This window comes from Lycium ferocissimum, chromosome 2 (genome assembly GCF_029784015.1).
Source record: "Lycium ferocissimum isolate CSIRO_LF1 chromosome 2, AGI_CSIRO_Lferr_CH_V1, whole genome shotgun sequence".
NCBI lineage: Eukaryota > Viridiplantae > Streptophyta > Magnoliopsida > Solanales > Solanaceae > Lycium > Lycium ferocissimum.
Genome location: NC_081343.1, coordinates 64,556,819 through 64,570,192, shown reverse-complemented (window position 1 = coordinate 64,570,192; position 13,374 = coordinate 64,556,819).

Genomic DNA, 13,374 nt, shown 5'->3' with positions numbered 1-13,374 from the left:
TCTTCTCAGTCCTTTATGACACCCCCATTGTATATATCATATACCAACAAGATATCATAGAGGATTGGTTCATTACTTCAAGAAAAAAATAACTCAATCTTCTATGATATCCACATGGTATATATCATATACTAACAGGGTATCATGGATGAATTATCCACATGATATATTATATACTAACAAGGAGCTTGTTTGGATGGGCTTAAAAAAAATAGCTTATAAGCTAAGCCAAAAAAAAAAAAAAAAATTGGGGTAGCCCAACTTATTTTTTTGGCTTATAAGTTGTTTTAGATAAGGTAAGCCAAACGAGCCCAATTATTTTTTGGGGCTTATTTTAAGCACAAAATGGCTTTTGTTCACATCAAACACTCAAAAAAAAAGTTCGAAAACAAATTATAAATTGTTTTCGCACTTATAAGCCAATCCAAACTCTAAGATATCATGAGGATCGGCCATTCTTGGGGGGGGGGGGGAAGCAATCGTCTATGATACTTACATGGTATATATCACATACTGATAAGGTATCACAAAGATCGATTCATTCGTTCAAGAAAAACAAAACTCAACCCTCTATGATACGCGCATAGTATATATCATATACTAACAGGGTATCATGAATGACTAACCCACGTGATATATCATATGCTAAAAAAATATCAAAGAGGACTGATTGATTCCTTCAAAAAAGAGTTCAATCATCTATGATACCCACATGGTATCTATCATATACTGACAGGGTATCACAGAGACTAGTTCGTTCCTTCAAAAAGAAAAAACTTATAAAAGATTCAACAAATAAAGCTTAAGCTTAAATTTGATATTTTAATTTTTATATCATTTTTAGCAAGTTATAAAAATAATTACCAAAAATAGAGCATATTTTAATTGCACGTAGACCTTACCTCTACCTTTGTGGGATATAGTCTAATTATTATTTTTTATATATATATTTCTATTAGTCTAAAAATAATTAGCTAATATAATCATCTTTGTATTTTATTTTTTCAAAAAAGAATAACAAAAAGACAAAATAGATACAAGGATTAAAAAAAAAAAAAAAAAAAAAAAAAGATAAGCTGACCCAATAATTATGTATAATGAGTTTTTAATTGGTGATTTTTCTGTCACTAATTTAAAATGGGTATTTAAATTGTAGTTGTTATAATTCTTATAATTAGGGCAAATTATATGTTCATCACAGTTCAATAGTTTTAATAAAATCATAACTTCAAATTTTTATCCGTTTTTGCTAGTAAGATTTGTGTAAATACAATAAGGAAAATAAATGTGTAGTATTAAAAGAATAGCGAGACAAAACATCAGATAGGATAGATGTCCAGCAGAAACAATGAAGGATCAATCCTACATATGGCCAGGGCGTCTCAACAACAATGGGGGACTAAAGTCAAACTTCAAATAAATATTCTAAGTTTTTTTTAAGGAAAGATTGTCAATATTTTTTTATTTAATGTCTACTTTTCTAATTTTTTCCGATGCGAAATCATTAATTAATTTTTTTAATTGATTTGTTCTAACAATTCCTTTTCAGTTGATAATATATCTAATCCATTCAGTCTCTCTTGAGACATTATTGATCTTAGCTAAGATTTTATCAATTTTAATTTTTAAAAACTTATTCGGTTGAGACAACAGTTTATATCTAAAATACATCTTTGAAGAAAAAATTGAGGCACCGAAAAAATTAGAACCCAAACGATTGCTTTGTTTGGCCTTATGGTCGAACCACCCGGCATATGAGTGCTGTTTAAACAAGGGAAAAGATGGAGACTTGACATTGTTTATGACGAACAACTAAGCAGAAAGCACAACATTGAGTAGATTGGGAATAATGAACACGTGAAGCATAATAATACCGACGTTGAAATATTGGTTATTGAATTTGTATTAAGCACTGCACGGATTAAGGGGGTATTCGGGTAAAAAATTTGCTCCGTATGAGCATCAATGGACAATGGTAATTAAATTCTGTGGGAGCAAGACAGCGTAAATATTTGCCTTTTATGGGCATTTTGTGTTGTTTTCCCAAAATTGTTATACCATGCTCAAATCGTGAAATATTGGTCCCATGTTCTTAATACTAGCAAAAATTTCATCATTCCGTCTCAAAGAATGGAACAAAGAACACGCTACCAAAAATTAAGGGTATTAAACATGCATAAATTAATAAATTAACAAGGGTATTATAAATTTTTTAAAAGAGAATAACATTTGGAGAAATTACCAGCTAAGCTGTCAATCCAGTGTAACAAAGAGTGATTTGTAAGAAGGAAATTTGAGCTAGATACATTAAAAGTATAGTACAAACATACTGTCAGCAGTTACTGTTTTGTTTCAATTTTTATCTTTTCCTTTTCTTGGACCTTTTAATTTCTTCCAAAATGATAATCAATACAGTCTATGGATTCAAATTCAGGATCTGATCCAGTTATTTTTAGATATATGGGCTTTGAGTTAACAATGTTTGGGTTTTTTCGTTACTAATTTTCCAGAACAGGCCTGAAACTGTACCTTGAGGCAAGACCCAGTGAATAAAGATCCACAATTTCGATTTTAACCACAAAAAATTTCATCTATTATATATACATAATAAAATAATTTTAACTTTTGAAAATTTTTTTCGCCGAGTGGTTCGACATACACTGGCTCCGCCCCTGACGTCACAAGTTCAAAACCAATAGCCTAATGGTCACTGCTAGTAAACTAGACTCACTACTCCATCCATTTACTATGTAAAAGAAAAATTAAGAATTACTTTGTTTTCCAATTACTAGCATGAATAAGTTAATTAATCAAAAAATTTACTGGATTCTTCTATATAACACTTTCTAAGTGTAACAGTGGAAAAGACGCTTACTTGGACTCAATGTTTACACTAAGTCAATAAATATACAACATATATTTTTCATATAAACTTTTAAGTTAAGTAATAGTAATAAATATGTATTATACTCTCACCTCAATATATTTTCCAGTGACCATGGTAATCTAACATAATCTAGTGAAACATTAGGTGTGAACAAGTATTTTGCCACTTAACTTTCTTCTTCTTTTTTTTTTCTTTTTTTTTTTTGACTTTTGCGCTAAATAATTGTTGCAATTATATGTATTGTTCAGTATAAATGAAGTACACTGGTGAAAGGACTAACAAGGGAAAAGAAAGGATTACGAAGAACAAGGATGAGCTAATCCATGTTGCGGGCAGTGATGTATAGATAAAAAATTATATGCACTCGATATTTAAGAAAAAATCAAATTAATTTCTCATAATAAATAAGAAATTGAGGAGAAAATGTGCATTAATCAATACTCCAAGACACATGCATGTTGTATGTGTCCTAAATTCGAGTATAGTTTGCCATCTGAGGGACATGATGGTACTTATTCTCCGGAAACAAAGGGTTCCTGGCTCCTGTAACACATAGCCAAATTAAGCTCTATTCACTTTTGCATGTTCCCTCCTAGTTGTGGATGACATAAGCTCAAAGAAAGGAATCCAACACATCAACTTTAAATCCAAAAGAAAAAGAAAGTTGAAGTGTACTAATAAAGTACTATACTATATGGATAGATAATTGAAGAGAGAGATGAACGCAACTGAAGAAATATAAATAACAATACGACCTTAAAAACACTTGAAGAGTCATGTGTCTCTCTTATAGCAAGAGCCAACACTCATAACTTTTAAAATGAGTCATTTGTTTTACAATAATCTGTAACCATTCATTACTTTGAAAAGTAAAAATGGACAACACAGCGTGATGTATTTGTGTGCTGTTTTTTGTTAGGTAATTTGGCTTTAGTTTATATGGTGGAAGCAAAGATTAGTTCGATCAATACAACTGTATATAAAAGTCATCCTCTATAATAAACTTTTCATTGTAAAAAACTACGTTTTCTTTGAAATCAACTTTTAATGTTTATATGCTATACTGTGTTCTATAATAGTGTTTTACTATAACAATAAGAAAATATCTGAACAAACACGCCTTCATAAAAAGACTTGATTGTAAAGGCAACATTCAGAATATTAAAAGCCACTAAAATTTTAGATTGGACACCCCATTTCCAGGGATGTGGGACTGAGGGCAGCTTAAAATCCCTATAAACTCATAATTTTTGTGAGGACAACAACGTAGATCAAATGAACCAATCTTTACTTGGAGCTGGCTAGACCTGTGGTGGACAACTTGCTAGGCCACTTGGACATAAATATAATCAAACAAAATTGAAAGCAGACTAGTTGGGCCCTACTTCTTTTTCCCATCTTATCCTGCGCCAGTCTTGAGAACACATATTGCACGTTGAAAATATTAGAATGGGGTGGTTAATTTGGTCCGTGACTTAGAATAATTAATCCCAGTAAAAATAGGGAAAAGTACACAAAGTACGCCCTCGGCCTAAGGTAATTACGTGTCTATGCCCCCACTAAAATAAATTAGACTAGATACCTATTCACTACAAAGTTATTACCCGTGTTGTTTGGAGTTTTAGAAGCAAATATCTGCCGACATCGTTAAATCATTAAATCGTTAAGACAATAGGTAGAAGCTGTCTCTGTTGCATCTATTTAAATCATTAAATCATACAAATGTTCAAATTATACTTTTTTTGTTTGCCTTTTTACTTATTAACTAATCTCTATGAACGTGCAGTTGCGCGTTATTCCCAAACAATCTAATGGAATGCTTGAATATAATTAATCGTCATACACATTGGTCACTAGTTCCTACTCGTTGTAATGTCGATAATTGATTAAAAGGCTTCGTGCATAATTGTAGTAAAAGAGACAGGATTAAAACAATAGTAATAGTTAAGGATAGAAAAGGATATCAAATTACTTAAATTAATATGATAAATTGGTATGTTAATAAACGTAAAGTAATTAGATTAGGCCTTGTTACGTGAGTTAAGTTGTAGTAGGAACAGGATTACTAAAGAATATTCCTAATGTTCTAGTAGTAATAGGATTAAGTTTTTTATTTACCAAAATAGATATTAGAAATATGATAGAATTAGACTAAAAGTCATTCAATATTTGAAGGATATTTGTGTCAACCAACATTTATATTCTTGCTTTTAAAATAGTATAGATAGATACATTGCTGCTTTACTCATTGTTTCCACATAAACAACATTTTCTATTCTGTATATGTGAATATTTAAAGAATAATGTATAAATAGAGCTTTCATTTTTTAGTCCTTTTCTCTATTTTATTTTCTCCTTTTTTAGTTTTGTTTTTTTTTGTTTCATTAAAATTATTAAATATAAAGATAAAAATATTACTAACTATTTAAAACTAATAAAAATATAGAAAAATAAAATAATCAAACTAAAGAAAAAAATAATTAGAAAAATGCCAAAGTCACTAGTACACTAAGTCACTAGTACACTGCGACGATATATTAATTAAGCTGTGTTTTTATGAAATTTTTCTATTTTGCTAAAAACAAAACCTATATTTAAATGTGGCTCTATTTTTTTCCTAATTCCTTTTAAAAAAATTAACTCGCTATGATACTTTGTCAATATATGATATATATCATGTGGTATCATAAAGGACTGAGGAGTTTTCTTTTTGAAGGAATGAATCATTCATTTATGATACCTTGTCAGTATATAATATATACCGTGTGGGTATCATAAAAGACTGACAAGTAATTTTTATTTTTTTTAAAGGGATGAATCAATCTCTATGATACCCTATCAGTATATGATATATATACCATACGGGTATCATAGATGACTGAGCTCTTTTTTAAAGGAATGAATCAGTTATGGATGATATCTTGTGCGTATATGATATATGATGTGGGTAAGTCATCCATGATACCCTGTCAGTATATAATATATACCATGTGAGTATCATAGACGAGTGAGTTGTGTTTTTTCTTGAAAGAATAACCCAGTCTTATATGATACTCTATCAGTATATAATATATGATATATACCATGTGAGTATCATAGAGGATTGAGGAGTGTTTTTTTTTTAAGAAATGAATCAATTGTTTATGATACCGTGCCAGTATATGATATATACCGTGTGGGCATCATAGAGGACTGAGTAGTGTTGGAACGAATCCGTCATCTATGTACCCTGGCAGTATATTATATATACTAGATTGGCATCACAGAGGACTAAATGTTTTTCATGAAGAAATAAACTGCCAGTCCTTTTCATTCAATTGGGTTTTCTCGGCCTCTTTCTCTTTCTCTGTTGTTTCCTTTTTTCTTTTCTTTTTTTCTTTTTTCTTTTTCTATTCTCCTTTTTTTGGTTTTGTTTTCCTTTTTTGGTTGTTTTTTATTCCTCTTTTTTTTTTTTTGTTACCTTCTCTATTTTTAATTTTTATTTTAAAAAGTATAAAAATAAAAATATAAACTAATTATTTTACATTAATACAAACTTTTTATATTAATAAGAATATAGAAAAATTAAATAATTAGACTACAATAAGAAATAATTCAAAAGAACACTAAATTCACTACTTATTTCTTAAAATATAAATTAATAGAAAACACGTTCTATTATTTTTTCTTTCGCAAATAAAAACAAAACTTATATCTAAAATTAAATATTTTTATAATTTGTTTTACAAAAATTAACTTGCTAAAAATGGTTAAATTAAGCTTAAACTATTTTTGTTGATTTTTTAATAATTTTTTTCTTTTGAAAGAATGAACAAGTCATTTGTAATACTCTGTTAGTATATAATATATGCTATGTGAGTATCATAAAGGAGACGAGGAATTTTTTTAAAGAATGAATCAGTCCTTTATGACCCTCTATCAGTAATGATATATGCAATGCCATCATTGAGGACAAAGATGTTTTTTCTAAAAAAAATTAAGAAACTAGTAATGTTTTTCTTGACGGAATGAGCTAGTCCTCTATGGTACTCTGTCGGTATATGAAATATACCATGTGAGTATCATAGAGCGCTGAAGAGTGTTTTTCGTTGAGGAATGAACAAGTCATTTATGATACCCTATTAGTATATTAAATATATCAGGATGGTATCACAGTAGAATGAGAATTTTTCTTGAAGGAATGAACTGTCAGTCCTCTATGATACCTTGTTAATATATCGTATAGTTGTTAAAATAGATTTTTTTCTTGAGAGAATGAGCCAATCTTTATGATACCTTATCAGTATATAATATATACTATGTGAGCATCACATACGATTAAGCGTATTTTTTTAAGAATGGGTCAGTCCTCAACGATATCTTGTGAGTATATGATATATCACGCGGGTCATTCAAGCATGATACCTTGTTATTATATGATATATACTATACGGGTATTATAGAGAGATTATATGCTAAATATTATAGGGGTATCATAGAGGACTAAAGAGTGTTTTCTTGAAAAATGAACTAGTCCCGATGATACCCTGTCAGCATATGATATACCATGTGGGGTATCATAGGGGAATGAGTACTATTATTTTGATGGAATGAATCAATCTTCTATGTTACTCTGTCAGTATATGACATATACCGTGTGGGTATCATATAGGATTGAGTTGTGTTTTATATGAGTATATGATATATACCAAGTTGGTATCATAGAGGACTGAGTGTTTTTCTTGAAGGTATGAACCGTCAGTCCTGTATGATACCCTGTTAATATATGATATATACTATGTGAGTATCATATTATACTGCAACAATATACTTCAATTGCTATTGATTTGATATACTATATGCTAGAATAATTATTTTTCATATATAGAAAAAAAAAGAATAAATTAAAAAGATAATATATCAGTTATCCTTTTTATTGATACCAAAAATAAAAATTCAAATTCCAAAAGGTGTAGAATTAGATTATGAGAAAAAAGAGGAAATAGAGAAAAAAAATTAAAATTAGAAAAAGAGAAAAAATAAATAAAAATCACCACAAATTTAAAAAGAAGAATAAATAAAAATAGCAAAAAAGGTGAATGAAATAAGATTACAGAAATAAAAAAGAAAAAAAGAAAAGAAATAAATCAAATTATAAAAGGAATAAGAAATAAAGAAATAAAAAATAGAAAAAAAGAAAGGAGCTAGAATTAAATATGGAATCATATTATGATGAAAAAGAAAATAAAAAATAGTATGATTTGGGAAAAAATAAATGAACAAAAAAGATAAAAAAAAATAAAAAATGAGAAATTAAAAGAACAGAAGAAAAGAAAGAAAAGGAATAGAGAAATAAAAAAAGAAAAAAGAAAAAAAGAGACAATTACCTACAAAAGCTACAATTGATAGAAAGGTTAAATAGTTTTGGGGGTATGAAAGTAATGGTGCATGAATGGGTAATTATTTTGTGTGTAGTAAGCATTGGTGTTCTTTCCCCTTAAAAATATTCGTACTGTATGAGATTTAAAGTTTTTAATTGGTCACATGATAACCGCCGCATAACTATATACAATACTAATTAAATAATATTTCTATTAAGTTATGCATGAATTATTTGTTATTTTATACAAAATAATAAGCAATTAAAATATATGTATTAGGATATAAAAATAATTACTCCCGTTTTAGTTTGTTTGTCTTACTTTGACTCGGTAGGGAGTTTAAGAAAAAAAATATTGCAGTTTTAACAAAAGATGTGTCTCATGTACCAAAAATATCCTTTTTTAATCTTGTGATCTTAAATATATCATGTATGATGTTGGGTGTAAAGAAAAATACTAAGTAATTGGTATGTGAATGTATTTATTTAAATATGTCAGGTAGAAAATAACATTCCTTTTTAACAAATTAAAAAGAAAATAAAACAAATAAATTAAAACTGAGGGAGTAGTTGGTATGTGAATCAAACGACCTCTTGTAAGATAATTGGTATTTGCAAAATGGAGTCCAGAACCTAAGTGACCCAAAAAAAGACACTTTGAACCAAATTACCCCAAGAAAAACAAAAAGTGATACCACAGTATGCTTAACGCAGTAAATTACGGCGTTAAAGGACTTAATTGTAACGGCTCAGTTAAGTCTAATAACGCAGTAAATTATTGTGTTATTGTGCCTTTTTTTTAAGGGTTAATTACTCCCTTTCGTTTAAATTTTCACACTTTTTCGGTACTTTGGCCATAGCTTAATCGTGCGTCGAGACTCCGAAACTTAAATATTTTACATAGAACCTGATTTTTTTTGTTCGATTAATAATGTAGGCTCAATATATCAAGGATACATAAAACTTTGGGTCGTCGTTTTAGTGGTTGAAAAGTGCTCGAAGTAAGTTTTTGTTTGAAAACTTGTTATCATTAGCTTTAAGTTTTTTATTTTTTAGGGTGTAGATTTAAGCGTTTTATTTTTTAGTTAATGCCTAACTTTATTTCGAATATTTTACAATTTTTTTATAATTAATTTAGGATGTCACACAAGTTAGTTATAAACGATAACAAAGAGTAAAAGCAAGATTTATCATTAAGAAATAAATACGCAAAAAATATAATATTTACTTAAACTATGCAACTTATTACATATAGACAATGGTCAATCGATCCACATGTAGTAGACTTTAGCATACCCCGAGGCCTAAGGTATATACGATCCCTATCACCCTCGTCACCGTCTCCGTCCCCCTTTTTTCTCTTAATAATCGGACGCTCTATGTCATGATCATCCGCCCTTCCCTTCTTTGCGCTCTTGACGATAAAGTGCTTCTTATTGGGATCTCGTACTGCTGGTACGCTCAGAACGTCTGGCCAGATGGGTTCATCCTCATCGGGAGACGGGAACGCTACATAATCATCCTCATCGAGAGACGAGACCGCAGGCGCCGAAGGATCAACGTGAAAAAACATATAAATATTAGTACTAATTTTAATTTATATTGAATACATTAACGTTTGTTAAAAATAAAATCTGTGTATCAACGAGCACATGAGTAGGCTGCTAAGAGGGCCCCTGAGGTGGGTCTGGTGCAGAACCTGAAGTAGTTTCATGGACGGGATGCTGAGAGGCTGAAGCTGGAGCGGTGTCCTGTCAATATAATTATTCAATATAATTAAAAAAATAATTATATTGAATATATTAAAGTTTGTTAAAAATCAAACATGTACCGAATTTAGCTTATCGTTCGTTATTCAAGATTTAGTTTATTGTTCGTTATTCATTTTATAATTGTAAAAATTATGAGAATTATGTTGTATTATATTTTTATGAATATTACTTACTTAATTAATTTCTTAACTATAAGTTTATATTAAATAGGAAATTATGTTAACTAACTGATCCTTTATCGGGAGTATATATTAACTAACTAATTCATAATTAACGATTGCTAACTAATTATTCTTCTAATTACAATTAAAGTAATAACGAACTAATTCATTTAATGAGAAATTACATTAATTAACTAATTAATCATTAATTAAATAATTAACACATAAATTGGATAACTACTTAGCACATTAAAAATTAACATATGATAAACAATTTGAATAAATAAATTAGCAATTATATAATTAACAAATAATAAGAGATTAATTTTCTAATTAACAAATTATCATAGAATAAACAATTAATAAATAAATTAAGTAAATATTATATTTTTTACGTATCTATTTCTTAATGATAAATATTATTATACTCTTTGTCATCGTTTATAACTAACTCGTGTGACATCCTAATTAATTAATAAAAAATCGCAACATATTCGAAATAAAGTTATACATTAACTAAAAAATAATACGCTTAAATCTAAACCCTAAAGAATAAAAAATAAAACTTAAAGCTAATGATAATAAGTTTTCAAACAAAAACTTACTTCGAGCACTTATCAACCACTAAAATGACTATCCGAAGTTTTGCGTATCCTTGATATATTGAGCCTACATTATTAATCGCACAAAAAAAATCTGGTTCTATATAAATTATTGAAGTTACAGAGTCCCGAAGCATGATTAATCTATGGCCAAAGTACGGAAAAAGTGTGAGCATTTAAACGAAAGAGAGTAATTAACCAAAAAAAAAAAAAACAATAACGCAATAACTTATTGCATTATTGGACTTAATTGAGCCGTTACAGTTAAGTCTTTTAAGGAGTAATTTACTGCGTTAAAGATGCTTTGATATCACTTTTTTTTTTTTTTTTTTTGAATATTTTGGTTCAAAGTGTCTTTTTTTTGGATCATTTAGTAGGCGTTTGGACATGCGATTTCATCTCATGAGATGAAATCCCAAATCATTCAAAAAAGCATGATTTGAGATTTGAAATCATGATTTCAAAAAATATAAATGTAAAATTTGACCCATACGTTTATATTTTGTAAAAAAAGACCCATAAGTTGGTAGATATATTTACTAATCATGTTTACCAACCATTTGTATTAAATATTAATATGCCAGTTGGTAAAATATATTTACCAATCATGTTTACCATGTGAGAGGATTATATTAAAGAGTAGTTACATTACTATTCATGTTAAATTTTCATTTTTATTGAACTAAAGTTTGATCAATTGACGTTGTATTTTTTAAAAAGGCCTTCTAGTAGAGTATTAATTTTATTATGAACCATGATTTACTTTTTTGGTAAGATTGTATAAGAATTGAGAAAATTTTGATGGTTTTCACAACTTGTGGGGTTTTTGTGTTTATAAAAAAAACTGCAACTTAAGAAATCTAAATTGCATGTCCAAACATGATTTCATCTCATGAGATGAAATCATGTCCAAACGGCTCCTTAGGTTCCGGACCCTACAAAATGTAGCAAATTAAACCATGAGGTCGGCCCCGCTCCTCGGAGGAAAAGAAAAATATGATGATATTAATGTACGTACGTACAAGTAAGCCTATTAACCGGTTGAAATCGGCCCGGACCGGTAACCAGTTTGGAAAATCGGGCGGTTTTTGGTCAAAAACCTTGAATCCGCCACCGGTTAACCGGGTGGAAATGCGGAAACCGGACCCGGATGGTTAAAAACGTAAAAAAAAAGCTTCTTTTTTTTTTTTAAGTATGTGTATATTATAGTATTTCTTAGTGTATTGTAGGTATATTTATATATCTTATATAAGTTTATAACTAAAGTTTATATATTTACTAACTAACAACACACACACACACATATATATATATTAAGTTATATGTATCATAAATTAAGTTTATTTATTTACTAACTAAAAACTTATGAATATTATAAAATTCTAGATTGTTTTTTTTTCTAAGGTTATAACTTTCTATTTTATAACTCAAGGCCAAATATATGTATATTATATAAATATACTTATATATATACACTATGTTTAAGTTATTTTCAAGTTTATAAGTTAAGTTACTATATTAGTAACTTACTTATGTTTTTTTTTTCTGAATTTATAAATTTATATTTTATAACTCAAGTATGTGTATATTATAAGTAGCTAATAAGCATATAAGTTAAATTTTTTCTAAGTTTATAACTTTCTATATATAACTTAAGTATATTTATACTAGATATATACCTAAATATACCAAGAATATACTTATAATATAAATATACTTAAGTTATAAAATAGAAATTTATAAACTTAGAAAAAACTTAACTTAAGTTATTTTTCCAAGTATATAACTTTCTATTTTTTAATTTAAGTATATGTATATTATAAGTATATTGTTAGTGTATTTTAGGTATATTTCTAACTTAATATAAGTAAGAATATGAACACAAGTAAATAGAAGAAAACTCAATGAGCCATATATTTTATTCATTAATAGATAACATTTATTTGCAAGTTGTAATTTTTTTTCACTTGCAAATAATACATGAGTTGCAAAAAGATAGTACAAGAATAAAATCAAAAAGTGTGAATCATTTCGCTAATCTCCGCAATATTAAATTCGGTCATTGAGATATCTTCAAAGTCTTCCATTTGGTTTACTCCACTTGCTATCAAATCTTCAATCTCTTCCTCTTTACCTTCCACCGCTTTTAAGTTTTAGTTGCGTCACTCCGATCTAATCCAATCGAGAATACAAACTAGTACTTGCAAGCTAAATCTAGATAATGAGTGTCTATGATCTCCAATTTGTTGTCTTCCTTGGCTAAATACACTTTCCAAAGCCACGGTTGGTATTTGAACCGTAAGGATATCTCGAGTCATTCTTGAAAGTATCGGATGATTCGCCTTGTATTTCTTCTACCATGCTAAGACGTCAAAATCATCTAGTTGGTTGATATCCACATTTGACTGCATCAAATAAAGGTGATATTCATCAAAATTTGCATTATGAGAAGGAGTTGGATGTGAATGTAAAACTTTTAAATTAGACAAACCCGACAAGCCTTTTTTGCTACTTTGAGAAGTAGTAGGGCGTGGAGCAACGGGTGTAACAATTTCTTCCAAAGTAGAATAATGAGTAAAAGCTTTTCTAAATT